At 43.7% G+C, this 24,581-nt stretch overlaps 2 long non-coding RNA genes across 4 annotated transcripts in view; one reads left to right on the forward strand and one right to left on the reverse strand.

Moving 5' to 3' along the window:
- Window positions 1-555: 555 nt before the first annotated feature.
- Window positions 556-24,581, reverse strand: part of LOC117314454 (uncharacterized) — a 30,888-nt gene continuing 6,862 nt past the window's right edge. Inside the window, exons 4-5 of the long non-coding RNA XR_012324658.1 lie at window positions 14,335-14,471; window positions 556-9,439 (exon numbers count right to left, since the gene is read on the reverse strand). This is a non-coding gene — a long non-coding RNA (uncharacterized lncRNA). The remainder of the gene's footprint in view (window positions 9,440-14,334; window positions 14,472-24,581) is intronic.
- On the forward strand, window positions 11,739-24,572 carry LOC141275971 (uncharacterized). Of its 3 annotated transcripts, XR_012324660.1 has the most exons (4): window positions 11,739-11,815; window positions 12,720-12,787; window positions 13,511-13,606; window positions 13,934-14,022. It is a non-coding gene; the product is annotated as an uncharacterized lncRNA (long non-coding RNA). The 3 variants fall into 3 exon arrangements; XR_012324661.1 differs by lacking the exons at window positions 11,739-11,815; window positions 13,934-14,022 and adding an exon at window positions 24,498-24,572 and having other exon boundaries at window positions 12,663-12,787; XR_012324659.1 differs by lacking the exon at window positions 11,739-11,815 and having other exon boundaries at window positions 12,663-12,787.

Genomic DNA, 24,581 nt, shown 5'->3' on the forward strand with positions numbered 1-24,581 from the left:
CCCTAGATGTATACTCTTCTATTTCTAGGTGTATGCTCTTCTATCTCTAGGTGTATACTCTTCTATCTATAAGAGCATACTCTTCTATCGCTGTGTGTATACTCTTCTATCTCTAAGTGTATACTCTTCTATCACTAAGTGTATACTCTTCTATCTCTAGGATTATACTCTTCTATCTCTAAAAGTATACTCTTCTATATCTAGGAGTATACTCTTCTTTCATTAGGTGTATAGTCTTCTATCTCTAGGTGTATACTCTTCTCTAAGAGTATACTCTTCTAACTCTAGGTGTATACTCTTCTATCTCTATGTGTATACTCTTCTAGCTCTAGATGTATACTTTTCTATCTCTAGGTGTATACTCTTCTATCTATAGGTGTATACTCTTCTGTCTATAGGAGTATACTTTTCTATCTCTAAGTGTATACTCTTCTATCTTTAGGTAGAGATATTCCCCTACTCCTATGCCGCTACTTAAAAAAATACATTTTCAGGCCCATTCAAACCAATGAAAATCCAAGTTTTCAGAGCACAAGGTAATGAAAATTTTCTCGATCCACATCTTTTACTACCTTTAATCTGTTAACAGACACTAAGTGTCTCAGATGAAAAATACTGTAGCGGGAATTGACATCGTTAACAGTATTCCATACAGGTAAGTCTTGATTGTTCCAATTTCTCAAAAATTTGGACAATTTACTGCCTCTATGACATGTCTCGGGTGTGTGAAAGAAAAAAAAGAGGCCTGTACAATGTATTTCTCAAAATAGACAATTATTTTGCACATAAAAACAGAGAAACCTTATAAATAATGTACAGGGAGCAATGTAATGTCGGTAACGGAACTACTCATTTGGAAAGACAACACTGTCACCTAGTGTCCTCTCAGCAAAACTGAGTGGGAATTTTTAGGGGCTGCCAAAGCAGAGGTGGAGATTTATAGGAACCTGGGATGTTTGAAAAATGGTTTGACGATCTCCTCGAGGAACGCACCAAGCGCCATCCCAAATTGCAATAATGGCTCTAGGTTGACTCCTTGTGTCCTCACTCGTTGCAATGTGACATTCCAACTTCTCTCATCAAGAAGCAGAGTTGATTTCCCCTCCCTTGAAGTTAGGTGACTTGCCACGGCCAATAGAAGGCAGCAGAAACGATGGTGTGCCAGCTCAGAGCTAGGCTCCACGATGCTTCTACTCTCCCTCTCAGAGCCCTGCTACCCCCATGAGCACAAGCCCCAGTTACTACCTGGGGCATAAGAGACATGTGGCCCAGTCAGGCCCCCGGCCTGACTACAGCCAGTCCCCAGCTGACCCCACAGGTGTAGCAGCAATTCCAGCCATGATAAGCAGGGTTGTGATGAAAAATTAAGAGCATAAGTGTATGCTATAATTTATAAATCACTCTGTCAACCTACGACATTATTTTTCAAAAACATTTTTGTTATTTTGAATTCCTGCGTGGACATATTGAAAACAGCACCCCAAGGATTGTTGGAGAGGAAAGGATGCAACCTGAAATTGAGAGTAAAATGTATTAGTTTATCCAGATTCACATATTTGTATAAATTACTAGAAAATCATCTGAAGAAAAACAGACACGAATGAAAAAAACAGACCAAAGAACACGGGTGAAGAAACATGGCAATTTAACACCAACTAGTACATCAAAGATGTAATGGAAAGTGTATGTTTCGTTCTCTGTATAATGCTGTATAATTTTCCTCACAAAAGCATTATTTGACTTGTACATACTTCGAAAAAAACAAAGCATTAAGATTATCTGCTGTTGTGAAAACTGACCCCTATACACAGAGGGCAACGAGAGACAGAAGAAAGAGGCAGCCCGCTCCAGACTAGTCAGTGGCAGTTTTAACAAGCAAGGGAACCTGCTTGCAAGGCTTGCTGTTGTCAGCTGAAAGATGAATAGATCTCAGCACCCATACACCAGGATCTTGAGTTTACACAGAGACCTTAACAGGGTTCACTCACGTGTACTCTCTACATGGTCTCAAGAAAACATTACTCTCTCAACGCTGAGTTCTTAAAAATGGTTCCCACTGTGGGAATGGCAGGCAGAATGTATATTCCAAAGTCAGGGGAAGGGGTGAGGAGTCTATGATTGCCCGGGTCCAGCTCTCGCGTCAACTGGCGGTTATGCCATCTCAATGGTTTCCTCTGACATTTCAGGAAGGAAGGATACCAGAAAAAACAGCCTATGGCAGAAAACACTCAACATGTTATCACGAATGGCAGGGCAACCCAAGCAAGTGGCTATACAAGCCTACATAGGACCTGGAAGTGGGAAGCATTTGGGGACTACACCTGGGCATGGTACTGACTCCCTCCACAAAGAGACAAGGAGAGCAGAAATCTGGATGGAGTCAAGAGAGAGAAAAAAGAAAGGCAAGACAGGATATGGAGCAACGTGTGGATCCAGGAGCATGTGTCTCAGAACTGCCGGGGCTCTGCACACCAGCTGCATCACCATTCTCCTTGACCCTCATTGGTATAACAAAACAAGGGTGGGCGAATCATGGCTGCCAAGTCTCTTCAAACTGTCCATAGAATTGACGGTTGGAGTAAGAGATGCACAGCAAACCGACTCGGTGGATTGATGGTGTGGGGTTAAGTCTGCAGAGCTAAAGGGCCCAGAGGTAGAAAAGGGAAGGGGAACCATGAGGATATGGTCAAGCCCCATCGTATGGATAGTTCATCCATATGTTGTATGCAAATTCCATTCAATTTGCTCTGAGTGAACAAGAGAGAACAAAATTATCCTTTAAACCATGTCAGTGACTTTATTTACCATCTCATTTGATGAGCTCATAGCCCAGGGTCAGAGGGAAATGGGAGCTGTGAGTCGGCCATCTCTCAGGAAGTCTCAGGCCTCAGAGGTCCCTCATAGCTAAATTACCTCACCTTTTGCACATTTCAAGCAACGTTATTCCTAAGTGCGACTCACCCTCTTCATCAGGTTCTCCAAGAAACAGCAATCTCTCCCAATGAGAGAGGAAAAATGGGCTACTTTGGCTTGCTGAGGCACAATAGGTAGTTCTCCAAAATGGTACCTGCCTGGGGGATTTTTCAAGAAAATTAAACATCAGTGGTGATTTGTTTGTCTTCACATAATGTATGACCCAGATGTGCTGAGAAATAAGAAAAGGACGAACGAATCCAGGGCAGCTGATCCAAGGAGGCAAGGGGCAACTTCCACAGCCTACGTGGAAAGATAGAGGAAGGGAACATCCAGCTGGTGGGAGTTGAAGACAGGGCTCAGTACTCCTTGGGCTCAGGATGCCACCCTCTCATTCACGCTCTCCTTCTCTGTTGGTCCCTCCAAGCCAGATTAAAGAGCCAAAAGGAAATGCCCTCCTCCATTCTACTCTCCTGTCCTTCTATCCACCCAGACCTTCTTTCCCTTTGCCATCAATTTCTTGACTTACACTCCCATTGCTCCCCTCCTATCTACACTGCAATCTGGTTTCTGCCCCACTACTCTAGTGAAACTGATCTCCTTGAAGCCCCCAATGATTTCTCCGTTGACAAGTCCAGGGGACTACTTCTCAAATCTTAGCTATGAGACCACTAAGCCGAATTAGATCTTAAACAACGTCTCTGTCTTGAAAATCACTTTCCTGGCTTCTGCACCACCTTTCCTTTTCTTTTCATGAGTCTGATCACAACTAGTACTGTAGATTCCATTGAATTAAGGAATGCTTTTGCCTACATGTGTGAATGAGCTGTGAGTAAAGTACTGAAGTAGAGGACACCTAAAGTGAAACGTCTTCATGAATGTCCACGTGACTCAGCAGCAAGTTAAACTTTCATACATGTGCTAGAGAAGAAGAGTTGGGTTTTATTTTATTTATTTTCCCTGGGCTGTGTTGAATGACTATCATCTACAAGTTCAGCCTACTTTTGGCTGAGGATTAATGCACTGGGAAACCTGAGGAAAACTTAACAATAGAGCTGTCTTTTTCTTCATCAGTTCACCTTAGTTTCCCAAACTCTAAGTCTTTCCCGAATTATTTCTCCTTTTTAGTGTAGTAAAAGGAACATAACACAACATCCCCCATTTGGATCATTTTACAAGTCACTGTACCATTCAGTGGAATTTACTACTGTCACAATGTTGTGCAACTATCACCACTGCCGAGCTGCAAAACATCTTCATCAACCAAGAGGAAACCTACACCCATTTTAAGGAGTCATTCCCTATTTCCCTCTCTTCCAAACCCCTGGCAACCACTGATGTAGAATCTTTTCTGTGTGTATGGATTTGCCACTGCTGGACATTTCATATAAATGGAACCATACAGTATGTAGCCTTTCATGCCTGACTCCTTTCACTTAGTTGCATCCATCATGTAGCATGTATCAGAAATCCACTCACTGTTATGGCTGAATCCTTCATATCCTTTGAATACAAAATTAAAAATACGTTGAGAGTGAAGCTCTGTTTTAATGGCACATCTATTAGGCCAATTCATTGAAAGAGGCTGAAGATGGAGATATTGTTGTGAAATGATAATCGTTGAGAAGCCTCAGCCAATTCGATAATGAAAAGTTTGGGCAATGTTGCAAAAAATTATCTGCTTTATATTAAAAGCCTATTAAACAAGGATGCAGGAGATTGTCTTTTTCTTGCAGGTAACTTAAATGAGGCAGAAAGAAATAACTGCCCTTTAAAACACATTTTGAAAGGATTCTCTTTATTCTTAATAGACGAATGGGAGTACAGGAAGTTCACATCCAATATGGACTCCCTGTCCAAACACTGTTTATCGTTCTAGCCACCACTATCGAATTATATTTCTTGAGCGTAAGGCAGCTCAATTCCTGCATATTACTTTCTAAAATTCATCCATCAAATCCATTAATACAGTATAAACAAGAGTTGTTCATGTTTAAGTGCACTTCAAATATCAGGCATAAAGAACCCCCAGTAAGAAAAAGAATCCTATATCTCTTGCCAGAATGTGGTCAGCTCTGGGGTGCTCTGCTAGCTGAAAGACACATTCATTATTAAGAGGATAGAGGCTGTTTAAGAGGGATGAGAGCCAAAAAGTTTTAACTACATATATGTGTTAAGAACAGTGCTAGGTTATCTCATATTCTATATCAGTCAAGGCTCACCATTTTACATACGTGAAAAGCAAAGTTAAAAGTGTATTAGTAGGGCTTCCCTGTTGGCGCGGTGGTTAAGGATCCACCTGCCAGTGCATGGGACACATGTTTGAGCCCTGGTCCAGGAAGATCCCACATGCCACGGAGCAACTAAGACCATGTGCCACAACTACTGACCCTGCATGCTAGAGCCCATGAAAAACAACTACTGAAGCCCACGCACCTAGAACCCATGCTCAGCAACAACAAGAAGCCACCACAATGAGAAGCCCGCGTACTGCAACAAAGAGTAGCCCCCGCTCACCGCAACTAGGGAAAGCCCGCGCACAGCAACGAAGAGCCTAGGCAGCCAAAGATAAATAAATAAATACGTCTATTTAAAAAAAAAGTGTTTTAGTAACTTACTAAAAGATACGCAATCAGTAAACGTGAGCAAGAATTCAATCCCAAATCTGTCACACTGAAGTTTAAGCTAATACTTGAGATTAATAAAAACAGCACTAAATTAAAAGTTCAGAGATATTTTTTATTTCATACTTTCACTAATGCTCTTTGGAGATAAATCATTTCATTTATATGGGCCTTAGTTTTCACAACTATAATACTTGGAAGCTTGACTAGATGATCTGTATGTAGTCTTCCAATTCTAAAATATTCCACTAATTTGGATTCCTACAATAATTGCCCTTGCAATACATGCATGCTGCCACCAAGTAGCACTAGAGACTACTAGTTCCTTTTTTATTCTTAGTGGGGGTGCATTTTGACAGCAGACTTATCCGTCAATAGTACAACCTGTTAGTATAACTATAAGATAACAAAATAATCTGGTATTCTTTCCTGTAAAAGAGAAGCTTTACATTGTGTCTGTGAATCGTACCAGAATCACCTGTAGGTTTTTAAATATAGAGGAAATCCTGAACCCATTGAATGAGACTCTTCAGAGACAGGACTTGGGCATCTGGAATTTTGGGCTCCCATCATTTGTATATTTTATTTCATTTTATTTTTGCCTATGTACAATTATGTCACATCCTTTTGAATCTTTAAAACTTTCTTTTTGTTTTAAATTTTAGAATATTCCATAATCTTCACCTACTTTTCATAAGGTGTTATCTGTTATGTTTATTCGATCTTGTCCTTCTCCTGGTTAAGATTTCTTTCTTTCCTTTTTTTGTGTTTTTTGGGGCCCTGCCTCATGTCTTGCAGGATCTTAGTTCCCTGACCTGGGATTGGACCCCAGGGCCCCAGCAGTGAAAGCGTCATGTTCTAAATACTGGACCACCAGGGAAGTCCCAAGATTTCAGTTTTAAATGACTTCTTTCCCCACTCTAATTCATTCCTGGGATCAGTTTCATGTTTGGACATTAGAGCAACCTTGCATTGCCAGAATAAAGCTACTTTGATTCTGATATATGATTGTTTTACATACCATGCAGTTTGTGCTTCTCTTTACACATTTTGCATGCATGTTCAAAGGAGAAACTGGCCTGTGATTCTATTCTCGTAATACTCTTTATCGATATTTTGGTTGCTTTTTTAAGATTCTATACTTTATGTTTTATTTATTTATTTTTGGCTGCATTGGGTCTTCATTGCTGCATGCGAGCTTTCTCTAGTTTCGGCACGCGGGGGTCTATTCTTTGTTGTGGTGAGTAGGCTTCTCATTGCAGCCTTCTGACCCCATGGGCTTCTGACCCCATTCGTCAGTGCTACTTCAGGTCCTCACCCCTTCCCTTCTGACCCTGGGCAGTGAAATCCTCTTTCTGCGGCTGGCGTGTGGCAGAAAGTCAATGAGGCAAGAGTAGGTTTGGAGTATCCAAGGAGCAGAAAGGATGTCAGTGTGTGGAAAACAGAGCGAGCAAATTGGAGAGGAGAACGAAACAGTCAGAGAGGAAACAGAGGCCCAGATTTCTAGGTCTGTGGAGGCACTCTGAGGACTTTGCATTTTCTGTGAAGAAGCCATTGAAGAAATTTGCGTGACATGATCTGACTTATGTTTTAACAAGATCTCTCTGGATGAAAAGCTGATTAGAGACTGTAGGAGAGCAAGGACAAGCCCCAGAAGACCAACAGTTGATTCAAAGAAATGATTACTCAAACATGGTACCCCTCCTCAGTGAAGACGCAGAGCAGGAATTGGCAAATAATGGCCACGAATCAAATCAGGCTCTCAGCCTGGATCTGGGGGACTGTGAGCTAATAATGGTTCTCACGTTTAGAAAGCTTGTTGAAGAGGAAAGAGGAGGAGAAGCTACAGAAACTGTATATGGCCCACAAAGCCTAAGATATTTAAAATCCAGAAAATGCTTTCCAACACCTGACGTAAAGCATGTGGCTGGTAGGAGGTCCTCAACCAAATTTGGAAGAGGAATACATGAGTCAGTTAGTTCCTGAAAACAATGTAAAGTGATAGGTGTCAAGAAACATTTATCCCTTCAACCTTAACCTTCACAAATGATGTCAGTTCCATTGAGCTATTGAAAAATACATTCTGGCTTTCAGAAAACTAACCCAGAGGACATTTTCTCACATAGGCAAGGTCATAAACAACTGTCAAGTGAAGTTGAAATAGCAACTAATCAAATAATAACAAAAAACATTTTTACAGATTTTTAAATCTTACAAAGCATTTTCATGTTCATTATCTAATTTAATCCTCAAATCAACGTCATGAGACAGTTACTATTTCCCCATTAGAAATGACCACATAGGAAATCCTTAGTGATTGCTCAAGAAAAGCTGAAATCTTGAGTGTTACATCTATTAAGGCCAAGGTTGGCTGTTTTCCCATGGGAACATTGGAAGTTAAAATCCACAGGGATTTTCAGCTCAAGATGGCAGACTAGGAAATATATTTACTTTCTGTTCCTCCTGAAACCATATCTAAATAAAACTGTAGAAATACCAAAACTAATCAACCTATAAAAGCCAAGAAATCTGTAAGTCATCAACCTCAGAGGGATTTCAACACATTTCGAGAAGGCAAACAATGAAATGGAGGAGCCATGAATAAAATAATGAAGAAAAAAAGGCTGAGCCTAAGTAAGGTCTGCACAAAGTCACTCAGCTTTTGCTGAGCTCTGGTTATAGTCAAGGGCAGAGGAAAGAAGAGGGGCTGAAAACAAGGAGACAAACGTCATTTTAGGAAAAACACTTCATTTAATGAGCTCCAGGGAACACTCAGCCTGCTGCCATACTAACTCATGAATTAAAATGGACTGTTGGTAAGCAAGACAAGAAAACAGGGAAGAAACAAAAATCAAGACACTGTTTCTAACTGAACTCTTCTCAAATGAGATCGAGAAATTATGGTTCAATGCCACAGCTGTAAATCATTTCTGCTCTTGGAGAGGTTACAAAGGGCTTATAATATTTCCCTTTTTTTCAGACAGAATTTAGGTCTGAGCAAAAGCTTTTGTGTCCTCCAACCCCAAAATTTATTGGGGATGGAAGCCCAGATTTGCTGGGACATACCATAAAAAGAATCTCATGAGCAGAGGGTCAAACTGATTTTGGAATATATGAATTATGCCCAGTGTGAGTTTCAACAGGTTTATTTTACTGATCTATATGATTTTGGGTTCTGAAACTTCTACATGTCTCATGCGTGATACATAACAATGTCAGCCCCAGGAGGGAGAAAACACTCCAATGAAGCAAGCCAAAGAAACAAGTTTTAAGCAAGGTCAAGTGATGTGTAGACCAGGATTGTTCAATTCCTACCTGTCATGTTGAAGCTTCCAGCTCCTGAATAACAACACATGCTTCCCTTGTCCTAGACAGCCAAGAGTACGTCTCCTCCCTTGGGCATAAGAATCCCTAGAGTTACATATGTTTAGTAAAGAGTGGACCCAGCTGTCATACTCACAATGACCAAATTGTGTTGATCGTACTTTATACCAATACATCGCTCCACGCTGAAGTTGCAATAAACGATATATTTGCTTTCTAGAGATGAATGAGACGCCTTACTGGATATACTCCAGGAAGGCCAGAGAAGCTGGCTTCTAATCCATACGGAACAATTCACTGGTGAATTTCTTTCAGGATAGCCCATGATTTATCTAGAATATCATCTTTACATATCTGGATCCTTCAAACTAGACAAAGGGAAAATACGGGCTTCAAGCCTCAATTAGAAATATGGAATGGTGCCATGCTGACAACTGGTGGTCCCTGACCTGTATCTTCTGAGATTAGAACACAGTGTGGTGGATGACCAATTCAGGCGTTGAACAAAAGAAGACCTCCTACAGGGCAATGTAGCTGTTTGTTACAGGTATGGCACTTAGGGCTAAGTACCATAAGGACTACAAGAAAAAAAGAAAAACAAGTAAATCGTGAAGCATATACGATAAGGAGGCACCACAGTCCAGAGCACAAGCTCTAGAATCACACAGGCTTGGATCGAATCCCGGCTAAGCCACTACCATCTATATACCCTGAAGGACAGGCCAAGGTTTAAATGTTCTTTTACCAAATTGCAAAAAAGAAGTGAAGAAAGAACCTATCTGCCAGGAAGGGACATCATGGTCTGGCAGCATCCAGTCAGATCAGGGCTCTGCATCTCCTGCTCAGAAACCTTGGCCACCTGGCTCATGGTGATGCTGGCAGCTGAGCAGCCCTGGAGAAGGCGATCCTGTCTCCAGGTCTCGCAGAGGAGCTGGGGAGGTCTCCGGACGAGGTGGCCCCCACCATGGTAAGCTCTGGCTGCCTCCTGCCCTCAGGTCTGAGCAGGCTCTGGCCTCTGGGCCCCGTGGTGGGGAAGGCCTGGCCGATACATACGCAGGGCTGAGGGGCCTGCAGAGCCAGTCCCCAGGCAGGGTGAGCTCTGGAGGAGGCTTCCACAGTCCCCAACAGTCTCTGCATGGTGGCCCATCTGGTGCCAAACACCTGCCACCCACAGCCAGACGTCCCAGTCACTAGAAAGTCCAGAAGGGGTCCCGCCCTTTGCCTTTGGGCCGGGGTTAAGCCACCAGCTGGGCTTGCATGTGACCCCTGCCTCACCCCCTGCCCCGCCCGCTCCTTCTCTGTGACACTTACAATGGATATGTCATAAAGCCAGGCAGAGCCAGTGCTATAAATTCAGAGGAGTTAGAATCTAAGAAGAGGCTCTCCCACTTTCACTCTCTGCTCTCAGATCAGGCAGGCAGTACCTCTAATATGGAAGCTATGGACACCACACCTCCTTCACATGCTGTCCTCTTCCATTCTGCTCCTGTTTTCCCCAGCACCCCATTTACGGCCCCGGCGGGCATCGGTGCTTCAGCAGGAAGCACGTCAGACCCCGAACCTATGGACACCACACCTCCTTCACACGCTGTCATCTTCCATTCTGCTCCTGTTTTCCCCACCACCCCATTTATGGCTTTGGTGGGCATCGGTGCTTCAGCAGTCAGCACCTCAGTCCCCGAACCTATGGACACCACACCTCCTTCCCACGCTGTCATCTTCCATTCTGCTCCTGTTTTCCCCACCACCCCATTTACGGCTTTGGTGGGCATCGGTGCTTCAGCAGTCAGCACCTCAGACCCCGAACCTATGGACACCACACCTCCTTCCCACGCTGTCATCTTCCATCCTGCTCCTCTTTACCCCAGCACCCCATTTACGGCTTAGGCCGGCACTGGTGCTTCAGCAGGCAGCACCTGTAACACCAAAGCTATGGACACCACACCTCCTTCCCAGGCTGTCATTTTCCAGTCTGCCCTGTCTCCAATAGAACCACTACCCATTTCACACCGCTGTTCCAAGTTCTGGGAACACACCACCCAGTGATAGCAATGCCTCAGCCCATGCCTCGACTCATTTACCTGCAACCTGAGCCAACAGACAGACCAACACTTCAAAGTTATGACAGAAAGTTGAGTAAGTTATACGCTTGGAATTTCATTTATTATTATTAACAAGCACAACTGTAGTGCTTAGACTATAACAAGTACTATTCTAAGGGCTTAGCAAATATTAACTCACTTATTCCTCATAATGGCAACCCTAGAGGTAGGGAATATTCATAATGTTCACTTTCTTGGGGGAAACTGAGGCCCAGAGACGTTGAATAGCTTGCCTAATGCCACACAGTAAGTAGGTGGCAAAACCCGGGATTAAAACCAGACCGTCTAGACTTTCATCACTTTGCTGTGTCACCGTACTATAAGTTGTGGTTAGGGAAGGAACTAAATTGACAAGACTCTGAACTAAAAGGAGAAGGGAGAAATGAGAAAATGAGTGATCCTAGAAACTAGAGTAGATTTAGGCTCAGGAATTTCTGGTGATGAGACCCGGAAGAACAAGAACTTGGTTGGAATATTAACTTGGGGTAGTATCTGAATCCATGGAGAAATGGTTTTGTTTTCTGTAAGATTTAGAAAGGTCAGTTGGATGAAGATTAATGAAGACAAAAGTAGAAAGGAAAAGAAAAAGGTGCCTTAAGTGAGACATAACCGCTTCCCTCTACATACCCACAAGTGGGGTCCTGTGGGAAAGGATGGAGCTCTCTCTACCGGGTTGGTCACCAGGCTGAACAAGGAGAAACATGGCAACCATTGTACTGGTTTTGATGATCTCTCAAAACCAAGGCTTCAGTTTCCAAGAACGACCTATGGTAGCATAACTAGTGTGTGTCACACATGCCACTAAGTGTGTTTCCAGTCACACATTTTAATTGGAGAACTACTTCCTATGAGGTAGGCATCAGTTCCCTATGGCTGCTGTAACAAATGACTACAAATGTGCTTGCTTCTAACAAAACCCACTTATTTTCTTATGGTTCTGGAAGACAGAGGTCCAAAACCAGTTTCCCTGGGCTGAAACCAGAAGTCGACAGGGCCATCCATCCTCCTTCTAGAGGCTCTAAGCGAGAATCTGTTTCCTCGCCAGCATTCCTTCACTTCTGGCCACATCAATGCAACCCCAACTTCGTCATCACATTCTCTTTGGAGTACAAATTCCCTCTGCCTCTCTCTTACGAGAACACCAGTGGTTATATTTGGGCCCATCCAGGTAGTCCAGGAGAATCTTCCCATCTGAGAACCATTACTTTCATCCCACTGGCAAAGTGCCTTCTGCCATTTAAGGTGACATTCACAGGTTCTGGAGAGTAGAATGTGGACATTTGGAGGCAATGGTATTATTCAGTCTACTACAAGGTAGATACTATTATCTTTCTCAGATGTAGGAAATGACGTTTAGGGAAGTAGTTTGTCTCAGGTCTACAATTTCCAGAGTAGAGACTTAAATTCTGCCACTGACACTTTAGGACACACCCTAAACAACTTTAATCTGTGTCCTTAACTACTGCATAATCCTTGGTTAAGAGTCACACTTAGGTATCAAGACCCAATTGAATACAACACAAGTACTGTCTCCTCTTTCACTATGTTTGCCTGGTGTACTGATGAATCTTGCCCAGAGCAGAAGAGTTCAGAAAACTGTCATGCAGGTTTACGAAGAGAAAGCATTTACTGTTTGACGTGCCCGGAGTAACGGAAGGCTTTTTCAAATAAAATATGCCACCAAATAGTCAAGTGTCACAACAGAGGTAACCCCGTGGGAGTCACGAGGAGACTAAAATTATCTCCAATTGTGCAGGAGAGAAAAGTTTCACTGAAGGCAGGTGTAGTTCAGCCAAGCCCTACAGCACAGAAGTAGGAATGTGGGTATGTACGAATGGGAAACACTTTAATGCAGAATGGATGAGAAATATGCATTCGACCTATTCTAAAACAACTGGCTTATTAACTCAGTAAATCGATTTAGTCAGTCAAACTAGCTTTAGCTGATTACTTATCCAGGGAATAGCTGTTTAGAGTAATTTTTGTCATAGAACAGTAAATAAAATGGTTGATCTATAGCTTTAGGCTTGCTAAGTGAAACAGATTGCTCTAGATGATTTTCAAGTGACTTACTTGGTAGTACTCACGAAATTGGGGGTTAACAATTGCTTAAGAAAACAAAGAGAATTGATTTTAAATAAAGTAGTTACTGTGTAAACTATCTGTTCAGTAGCTCATGTTAAACGGATGTTTATAATCCCCATTGGACAACCAACTACTTTTTTGCAAATGGCAATGTGAATTGCTCTCGCATAAACTATAGCAATGACCACCTATCTAATTTGTTGTCCAAACCAGAAATCTTCTAACAATACTGGTGTCCTAATAAAAATAAGCACGAAGGGAACACACACTGGGTGTCTCCCGTGTGCCTGTGCATGCATCTATATCTCACTGAAGCCCCATAACAGCCCCCAAGAGAGGGACTCTGAGTGTCCCCATGCTGCTTCTGGAGAAACAGGCACAGGAAGGTTCAATAGTCTATCTACCTAATATCACACAGAGGGTGGGAGAGCCCGTTTTTAAACCACCTGCCTCCAATTCCAGGTGCCTGGAGCCAGACTCAGCCTACAGCTCTCTTCTGCTCGCCTGGAGGTGAAACAAGGTGTCATGATTAGTCAAATCCCGTCTTCACTCATCAAGGTAGCTTGAACACCTGCACGTCCTCCAAGTAGCATGTAGCATAAGCAATAAGATGTTTGCCCCGTGATCGTCCAGGAACTTGGAATCAGCTGTGCCTGGTTAGGCTGAACTGGTTTAGAGTGGAGAGGACCACTGATCTTCCACCTGGGCAAGTGCCTTTTGACCTCCTGCCATCAGAGGGCCGAAAACTCCAGCCTGAGAATGTGCTGAGGCCTGTAGCCTAGTTAAGCCAGCTCAGAACAATGACGAGCACACCTTTTTCCAATCACCTTTCCTCACGCTCCCCATGCCTCATACTGCCCTGCTTCTTTACTCTTTATCCCACAGATACCCAAAGCCCCTTGCCTTTGGGGAGGCGGATTTGAGACCTATTGTCACATCACGTCCTCGCTTGACTGCCCTGAGAATAAACCTCCTCTTTGCTGCAAACCTCAGCATTTCAGTGTTTTGGCTTGCTGCGCCTCAGACAGAATGGTTGGGAGCAGTGGCACAGGTCCCTTGCCTGTGAGGGAAGCTGGTTCCTAGTAGTCACGTTGCGGATGTTTTCTCCTCTCGGGTGGGGGTGCGGCAGACATCCTGCTCTTCCGGAAAGGGAGAAACGCAGGTGCCAAACCCTTGCCCTCAGCGTCACCGTCACCTAGGAGCTTGTTAGAAGCACAGAATCCAGGCCCCACCCAGAACTACTGAATACCAGCCTGCATTTAACAAGATCCACAAGAGAGGCATACCCATATTAAAGTTGGAGAGGCACCAAGCTGTCATCGTCTTCTCCGCAGCTAATGAAAACGAAGCAAAGATTCATCCCGAGCCGACTCTGCCTCAGTCACCTGGATATCACATGAGCTCATTTAATCCTCCCCAGAACCTGCAAAAGAGACTGAGGGTCAGAGTGGTCTAGCACCCAAGGTTCCATAAAAGAGCATGACCAAGGCTCACTGGAGCCCAGACTTCCAAAAAAGAAGGCCCCTGAGCACAGCATGGCACCACCGCAGCCCAAACCGTGGGCCTCGAGGGTAGGCCAGACTCCCCACGCAGAGTTCACACCATTCGACAGATGCCCACAGCAGACCACATGGCAATATGAAAAGGAAGTTCTGATTGTGGAATCTCTGAATTTTGAGATTTAAAGAAAAAAATCTCTTTTCGGGGGATGGTTAAAACAGTTCTACCAAGGAGTAAAGAGAGGGCATCTCAAGGCCCCTTCTGGACTAAGAATTTAATGCCTACTTATTGAGAAATGCTCCGTGCATTTGCTCAGCCCTACGTCAAGATGAAGTTCTCTGTGCCCTAGAAGCTTAGGTTCTAAAAAGGCCACAGAAATGGGTGAGACCTAAAAAATGCCAGAACAATGCAACGGCCTTAATCAGACTGTCTTTGCTTTGCCTTGCTTACAAGTCACTGACTTGAAACTGAATACGGTGTCATGTCTTTATGTTTCTTGAAGCTTTTTTTACAAGAGATCATATAAAGATTTTCTTCCATGGTAAGACTTTTATATTGTATTTTTCTTAAACTGGAGTGTGGTACATTTACCCTCCATCAGATGATTGCTTATAACTCACCTTGCTTTATTAAGAATACCGCTAGAGGCTTCTATGTCCCTACTAAAAAAAAATACATTTTCAGGCCCTTTCAAACCAACGAAAATCCAAGATTTCAGAGCACAAGATAATGAAAATTCTCTCTATCCGTGTCTTTTACTACTTTTAATCTGTTAACAGTCCCTAAGTGTCTCAGATGAAAGGTACTGTCGCGGGAATTGACATCGTTAACAGCATTCCATACAGGTAAGCCTTGATTGTTCCAATTTCTCAAAAAGTTGGACACATTTACCGCCTCTATGACATCTCTAGGGTGTGTGGAAGAAATAAAAAAGAGGCCTGTACAATGTATTTCTCAAAATATACACACAAATAGTTTGCACATACAAACAGGGAAACCTTATAAATAATGTATGGGGAGCAAAGTATCGTCGGTAACGGAACTACTCATTTCGAAAGACAACACTGTCACCAAGTGTCCCCTCACCAAAACTGACTGGGAATTTTTAGGGGCCACCAAACCAGAGGTGGAGATTTTTAGGCACATTCTTGCCAGAAAAGAGAGCCTAGGGCTTAAACCACTCAACTTGTTGGCACGAATGCCAGGGCAACCCAAGCAAGTGGATATACAAGCCTACGTAACGCTTGGAAGTAGGACGCTTTGGGGGACTACACCTGGACTGGTACTGGCCTCCCTCCCCAAAGGGACAAGGAGAGCAGAAACCTGGATGGAGTCAAGAGAGAGAAAAAAGAAAGGCAAGGCTGGGTATGGAGCAACGTGTGGATCCAGGAACATGTGTCTCAGAACTGCCGGGGCTCTGCAGACCAGCTGCATCCCCATTCTCCTTGACCCTCATTGGTATGATGAACTCAGGGTGGGCGCATCCCGGCTGCCAAGTCACTTCCACCTGTCCATGGAGTTGACAGTTACCTGCTCACAGTGAACCAACCTCTCTGGACCTAACAGCTACTGCAGGAGGCGGTAGTGGAGAACAAGGTGACGACAACGACCAGATGCGAAAGAGGAAGAGACGTCCAGTGGACCGACTGGGTGGATTGATGGTGTAGGGTTAAGTCTGCAGAGCTAAAGGGCCCAGAGGTAGAAAAGGGAAGGGGAACCACGAGGATATGGTCAAGCCCCATCGTATGGATAGTTCATCCATATGTTGTATGCAAATTCCATTCAATTTGCTCTGAGTGAACAAGAGAGAACAAAATTATCCTTTAAACCATGTCAGTGACTTTATTTACCATCTCATTTGATGAGCTCATAGCCCAGGGTCAGAGGGAAATGGGAGCTGTGAGTCTGCCATCTCTCAGGAAGTCTCAGGCCTCAGAGGCCCCTCAGAGCCAAACTACCTCACCTTTTGCACTTTTCAAGCAACGTTACTCCTAAGCGCGAGTCACCCTCTTCATCAGGTTCTCCAAGAAACAGCAATCTCTCCCAATGAGAGAGGAAAAATGGGCTACTTTGGCTTGCTGAGGCACAATAGGTAGTTCTCCAAAATGGTACCTGCCTGGGGCATTTTTCAAGAAAATTAAGCATCAGTGGTGACTTGTTTGTCTTCACATAACGTATGACCCAGATGTGCTGAGAAATAAGAAAAGGACGAACGAATCAAGGGCAGCTGATCCAAGGAGGCAAGGGGCAACTTCCACAGCCTACGTGGAAAGCTAGAGGGAGGGACCATCCAGCTGGTGGGAGCTGAAGACAGGGGCCAGTCCTCCTTGGGCTCGGGATGCCACCCCCTCTTCCTACACCTTCACGCTCTCCTTCTCTTTTGGCCCCTCCCAGCCATATTAAAGAGCCACAAGGAAATGCTCTCCTCCATTCCATTCTCCTGTCCTCCTATCCACCCCTCCCTGCTTTCCCTTTGCCATCAATTTCTTGACTTGCCCCCCATTTCTCCCCTCCCATCTACACTGCGATCTGGTTTCTGCCCCACTACTCTCGTGAAACTGATCTCCTTGAAGCCCCCAATGATTTCTCCGTTGACAAGTCCAGGGGTCTACTTCTCAATCCTTATCTTTGTGACCGCCAAGCCGAGTTAGATCTTAAACATCGTCTCTGTCTTGAAAATCTCTTCCCTTCGCTTCCGCGCCACCTTTCCTTTTCTTTTCATGAGACTGATCACAACCAGTGCTGCAGATTCCATCGAATTAAGGAATGCTGTTGCCTACATGTGTGAATGCGCTGTGAGTAAAGTACTGAAGTAGAGGACACCTAAAGTGAAACGTCTTCATGAATGTCCACGTGGCTGAGCAGCAAGTTAACCTTTCATACATGTGCTAAAGAAGAAGAGTTGGGTTTTACTTTATTTACTTTTCCCTGGACTGTGTTGAATGACTATCATCTACAAGTTCAGCCTACTTTTGGCTGAGGATTAATGCACTGGGAGAGCTGAGAGAAAACTGAATAGAGCTGTCTTTTTCTTGACCAGTTCACCTTAGTTTCCCAAACTCTAAGTCTTTCCCGAATTCTTTCTCCTTTTTATTGTAGTAAAATGAACATAACACAAACTCCACCATTTGGATCATTTTACAAGTCACTGTACCATTCAGTGGAATTTACTACCGTCACAATGTTGTGCAACTATCACCACTGCCGAGCTGCAAAACATCTTCATCAACCAAGAGGAAACCTACACCCTAAGGAGTCATTCTCTATTTCCCTCTCCTCCAAACCCCTGGCAACCACTGATGTAGAATCTTTTCTGTGTGTATGGATTTGCCACTGCTGGACATTTCATATAAATGGAACCATACAGTATGTAGCCTTTCATGCCTGACTCCTTTCACTTAGTTGCATCCATCATGTAGCATGTATCAGAAATCCACTCACTGTTATGGCTGAATCCTTCATACCCTTTGAATACAAAATTAAAAATACGTTGAGAGTGAAGCTCTGTTTTAATGGCACATCTATTAGGCCAATTCATTGAAAGAGGCTGAAGATGGAGATATTGTTGTGAAATGATAATCGTTGAGAAGCCTCAGCCAATTCGATAATGAAAAGTTTGGGAAATGTTGCAAAAAATTATCTGCTTTATATTAAAAGCCTATTAAACAAGGATGCAGGAGATTGTCTTTTTCTTGCAGGTAACTTAAATGAGGCAGAAAGAAATAACTGCCCTTTAAAACACATTTTGAAAGGATTCTCTTTATTCTTAATAGACGAATGGGAGTACAGGAAGTTCACATCCAATATGGACTCCCTGTCCAAACACTGTTTATCGTTCTAGCCACCACTATCGAATTATATTTCTTGAGGGTAAGGCAGCTCAATTCCTGCATATTACTTTCTAAAATTCATCCATCAAATCCATTAATACAGTATAAACAAGAGTTGTTCATGTTTAAGTGCACTTCAAATATCAGGTATAAAGAACCCCCAGTAAGAAAAAGAATCCTATATCTCTTGCCAGAATGTGGTCAGCTCTGGGGTGCTCTGCTAGCTGAAAGACACATTCATTATTAAGAGGATAGAGGCTGTTTAAGAGGGATGAGAGCCAAAAAGTTTTAACTACATATATGTGTTAAGAACAGTGCTAGGTTATCTCATATTCTATATCAGTCAAGGCTCACCATTTTACATACGTGAAAAGCAAAGTTAAAAGTGTATTAGTAAGGCTTCCCTGTTGGCGCAGTGGTTAAGGATCCACCTGCCAGTGCACGGGACACACGCTTGAGCCCTGGTCCGGGAAGATCCCACATGCCGCGGAGCAACTAAGACCATGTGCCACAACTACTGAGCCTGCGTGCTAGAGCCCGTGAACCACAACTACTGAAGCCCACGCACCTAGACCCCGTGCTCAGCAACAACGAGAAGCCACCACAATGAGAAGCCCGCGTACTGCAACAAAGAGTAGCCCCCGCTCACCGCAACTAGGGAAAGCCCGTGCACAGCAACGAAGAGCCTAGGCAGCCAAAGATAAATAATTAAATACGTCTATCTAAAAAAAAAGTGTTTCAGTAACTTACTAAAAGACACGCAATCAGTAAACGTGAGCAGGAATTCAATCCCAAATCTGTCACACTGAAGTTTAAGCTAATACTTGAGATTAATAAAAACAGCACTAAATTAAAAGTTCAGAGATATTTTTTATTTCATACTTTCACTAATGCTCTTTGGAGATAAATCATTTCATTTATATGGGCCTTAGTTTTCACAACTATAATACTTGGAAGCTTGACTAGATGATCTGTATGTCGTCTTCCAATTCTAAAATGTTCCACTAATTTGGACTGCTACAATAATTGCCCTTGCAATACATGCGTGCTGCCACCAAGTAGCAGTAGAGACTACTAGTTCCTTTTTTACCCCTAGTGGGGGTGCATTTTCACAGCACACTTATCCGTCAATAGTACAACCTGTTAGTATAACTATAAGATAACAAAATAATCTGGTATTCTTTCCTGTAAAAGAGAAGCTTTACATTGTATCTGTGAATCGTACCAGAGTCACCTGTAGGTTTTTAAATAAGGAGGAAATCCTGAACCCATTGAATGAGAATCTTCAGAGACAGGACTTGGGCATCTGGAATTTTGGGCTCCCATCACTTGTATATTTTATTTCATTTTACTTTTGCCTATGTACAATATTTGTCACATCCTTTTGAATCTTTAAAAGTTTCTTTTTGTTTTAAATTTTAGAATATTCCATAATCTTCACCTACTTTTCATAAGGTGTTATCTGTTATGTTTATTCGATCTTGTGCTTCTCCTGGTTAAGACTTCTTTCTTTCCTTTTTTTTTTTTCGGGGCCCTGCCTCATGTCTTGCAGGATCTTAGTTCCCTGACCTGGGATTGGACCCCAGGGCCCCAGCAGTGAAAGCGCCATGTTCTAAACACTGGACCACCAGGGAAGTCCCAAGATTTCAGTTTTAAATGACTTTTCTCCCACTCTAATTCATTCCTGGGATCAGTTTCACATTTGGACATTAAAGCAACCTTGCATTGCCAGAATAAAGCTACTTTGATTCTGATATATGATTGTTTCACATACCATGGATATAGTTTGTGCTTCTCTTTACACATTTTGCATGCATGTTCAAAGGAGAAACTGGCCTGTGATTCTATTCTTGTAATATTCTTTATAGATTTTTTTTAAGATTCTATACTTTATGTTTTATTTATTTATTTTTGGCTGCATTGGGTCTTCATTGCTGCATGCGAGCTTTCTCTAGTTTCGGCGAGCGGGGGTCTATCCTCTGTTGCGGTGAGTGGGCTTCTCATTGCAGCCTTCTGACCCCATGGGCTTCTGACCCCATTCGTCGGTGCTACTTCAGTTCCTTACCCCTTCCCTTCTGACCCTGGGCGGTGAAATCCTCTTTCTGCGGCTGGCCTGCGGCAGAAAGTCAATGAGGCAAGAGTAGGCTTGGAGTATCCAAGGAGCAGAAAGGATGTCAGCGTGTGGAAAACAGAGCGAGCAAATTGGAGAGGAGGTGGAAAACAGAGCGAGCAAATTGGAGAGGAGAAGGAAACAGTCAGAGAGGAAACAGACACCCAGATTTCTAGGTCTGTGGAGGCACTCTGAGGACTTTGCATTTTCTGTGAAGAAGCCATTGAAGAAATTTGCGTGACATGATCTGACTTATGTTTTAACAAGATCTCTCTGGATGCCACGCTGATTAGAGACTGTAGGAGAGCAAGGACAAGCCCCAGAAGACCAACAGTTGATTCAAAGAACTGATTACTCGAACATGGCCCCCTCCTCAGTGAAGACGCAGAGCAGGAATTGGCAAATAATGGCCACGAATCAAATCAGGCTCTCAGCCTGGATCTGGGGGACTGTGAGCTAATAATGGTTCTCACGTTTAGAAAGCTTGTTGAAGAGGAAAGAGGAGGAGAAGCTACAGAAACTGTATATGGCCCACAAAGCCTAAGATATTTAAAATCCAGAAAATGCTTTCCAACACCTGACGTAAAGCATGTGGCTGGTAGGAGGTCCTCAACCAAATTTGGAAGAGGAATATATGAGTCAGTTAGTTCCTGAAAACACTGTAAAGTGATAGGTGTCAAGAAACATTTACCCCTTCACCCTTAACCTTCACAAATGATGTCAGTTCCATTGAGCTGTTGAAAAATACATTCTGGCTTTAAAAAAAATAACCCAGAGGGCATTTTCTCACATAGGCAAGGTCATAAACAACTGTCAAGTGAAGTTGAAATAGCAACAAATCAAATAATAACAAAAAACATTTTTACAGATTTTTAAATCTTACAAAGCATTTTCATGTTCATTATCTAATTTAATCCTCAAATCAACGTCATGAGATAGTTATAATTTCCCCATTAGAAGTGACCACATAGGAAATCCTTAGTGATTGCTCAAGAAAAGCTGAAATCTTGAGTGTTACATCTATTAATGCCATGGTTGGGTGTTTTCCCATGGGAACATTGGAGGCTAAAATCCACAGGGATTTTCAGCTCAAGATGGCAGACTAGGAAATATATTTACTTTCTGTTCCTCCTGAAACCATATCTAAATAAAACTGTAGAAATACCAAAATTAATCAACCAATAAAAGCCAAGATATTTTGGAAGTCATCAACCACAGAAAGATTTCAACACATTTCGAGAAGGCAAACAATGAAATGGAGGAGCCATGAATAAAATAATGAAGAAAAAAAGGCTGAGCCTAAGTAAGGTCTGCACAAAGTCACTCAGCTTTTGCTGAGCTCTGGTTATAGTCAAGGGCAGAGGAAAGAAGAGGGGCTGAAAACAAGGAGACAAACGTCATTTTAGGAAAAACACTTCATTTAATGAGCTCCAGGGAACACTCAGCCTGCTGCCATACTAACTCATGAATTACAATGGATTGTTGGTAAGCAAGACAAGAAAACAGGGAAGAAACAAAAGAAACAAAAATCAAGACACTGTTTCTAACTGAACTCTTCTCAAATGAGATCGAGAAATTATGGTTCAATGCCACAGCTGTAAATCATTTCTGCTCTTGGAGAGGTTACAAAGGGCTTATAATATTTCCCTTTTTTTCAGACAGAATTTAGGTCTGAGCAAAAGCTTTTGTGTCCTCCAACCCCAAAATTTATTGGGGATGGAAGCCCAGATTTGCTGGGACATACCATAAAAAGAATCTCATGAGCAGAGGGTCAAACTGATTTTGGAATATATGAATTATGCCCAGTGTGAGTTTCAACAGGTTTATTTTACTGATCTATATGATTTTGGGTTCTGAAACTTCTACATGTCTCATGCGTGATACATAACAATGTCAGCCCCAGGAGGGAGAAAACACTCCAATGAAGCAAGCCAAAGAAACAAGTTTTAAGCAAGGTCAAGTGATGTGTAGACCAGGATTGTTCAATTCCTACCTGTCATGTTGAAGCTTCCAGCTCCTGAATAACAACACATGCTTCCCTTGTCCTAGACAGCCAAGAGTACGTCTCCTCCCTTGGGCATAAGAATCCCTAGAGTTACATATGTTTAGTAAAGAGTGGACCCAGCTGTCATACTCACAATGACCAAATTGTGTTGATCGTACTTTATACCAATACATCGCTCCACGCTGAAGTTGCAATAAACGATATATTTGCTTTCTAGAGATGAATGAGACGCCTTACTGGATATACTCCAGGAAGGCCAGAGAAGCTGGCTTCTAATCCATACGGAACAATTCACTGGTGAATTTCTTTCAGGATAGCCCATGATTTATCTAGAATATCATCTTTACATATCTGGATCCTTCAAACTAGACAAAGGGAAAATACGGGCTTCAAGCCTCAATTAGAAATATGGAATGGTGCCATGCTGACAACTGGTGGTCCCTGACCTGTATCTTCTGAGATTAGAACACAGTGTGGTGGATGACCAATTCAGGCGTTGAACAAAAGAAGACCTCCTACAGGGCAATGTAGCTGTTTGTTACAGGTATGGCACTTAGGGCTAAGTACCATAAGGACTACAAGAAAAAAAGAAAAACAAGTAAATCGTGAAGCATATACGATAAGGAGGCACCACAGTCCAGAGCACAAGCTCTAGAATCACACAGGCTTGGATCGAATCCCGGCTAAGCCACTACCATCTATATACCCTGAAGGACAGGCCAAGGTTTAAATGTTCTTTTACCAAATTGCAAAAAAGAAGTGAAGAAAGAACCTATCTGCCAGGAAGGGACATCATGGTCTGGCAGCATCCAGTCAGATCAGGGCTCTGCATCTCCTGCTCAGAAACCTTGGCCACCTGGCTCATGGTGATGCTGGCAGCTGAGCAGCCCTGGAGAAGGCGATCCTGTCTCCAGGTCTCGCAGAGGAGCTGGGGAGGTCTCCGGACGAGGTGGCCCCCACCATGGTAAGCTCTGGCTGCCTCCTGCCCTCAGGTCTGAGCAGGCTCTGGCCTCTGGGCCCCGTGGTGGGGAAGGCCTGGCCGATACATACGCAGGGCTGAGGGGCCTGCAGAGCCAGTCCCCAGGCAGGGTGAGCTCTGGAGGAGGCTTCCACAGTCCCCAACAGTCTCTGCATGGTGGCCCATCTGGTGCCAAACACCTGCCACCCACAGCCAGACGTCCCAGTCACTAGAAAGTCCAGAAGGGGTCCCGCCCTTTGCCTTTGGGCCGGGGTTAAGCCACCAGCTGGGCTTGCATGTGACCCCTGCCTCACCCCCTGCCCCGCCCGCTCCTTCTCTGTGACACTTACAATGGATATGTCATAAAGCCAGGCAGAGCCAGTGCTATAAATTCAGAGGAGTTAGAATCTAGGAAGAGCCTCTCCCACTTTCACTCTCTGCTCTCAGATCAGGCAGGCAGTACCTCTAATATGGAAGCTATGGACACCACACCTCCTTCACACGCTGTCCTCTTCCATTCTGCTCCTGTTTTCCCCAGCACCCCATTTACGGCTTTGGCGGGCATCGGTGCTTCAGCAGGAAGCACGTCAGACCCCGAACCTATGGACACCACACCTCCTTCACACGCTGTCATCTTCCATTCTGCTCCTGTTTTCCCCAGCACCCCATTCACTGCTTTGGCGGGCATCGGTGCTTCAGCAGGAAGCACGTCAGACCCCGAACCTATGGACACCACACCTCCTTCACACGCTGTCATCTTCCATTCTGCTCCTGTTTTCCCCAGCACCCCATTTACGGCTTTGGCGGGTATCGGTGCTTCAGCAGGAAGCACGTCAGACCCCGAACCTATGGACACCACACCTCCTTCACACGCTGTCATCTTCCATTCTGCTCCTGTTTTCCCCAGCTCCAGCCTGAGAATGTGCCGAGGCCTGTAGCCTAGTTACGCCAGCTCAGAACAACGATGAGCACACCTTTTTCCAATCACCTTTCCTCTCGCTCCCCATGCCTCATACTGCCCTGCTTCTTTACTCTTTATCCCACAGATACCCAAAGCCCCTTGCCTTTGGGGAGGCGGATTTGAGACCTATTGTCACGTCACGTCCTCGCTTGGCTGCCCTGAGAATAAA

Source organism: Tursiops truncatus, chromosome 12 (genome assembly GCF_011762595.2).
Source record: "Tursiops truncatus isolate mTurTru1 chromosome 12, mTurTru1.mat.Y, whole genome shotgun sequence".
Lineage (NCBI taxonomy): Eukaryota > Metazoa > Chordata > Mammalia > Artiodactyla > Delphinidae > Tursiops > Tursiops truncatus.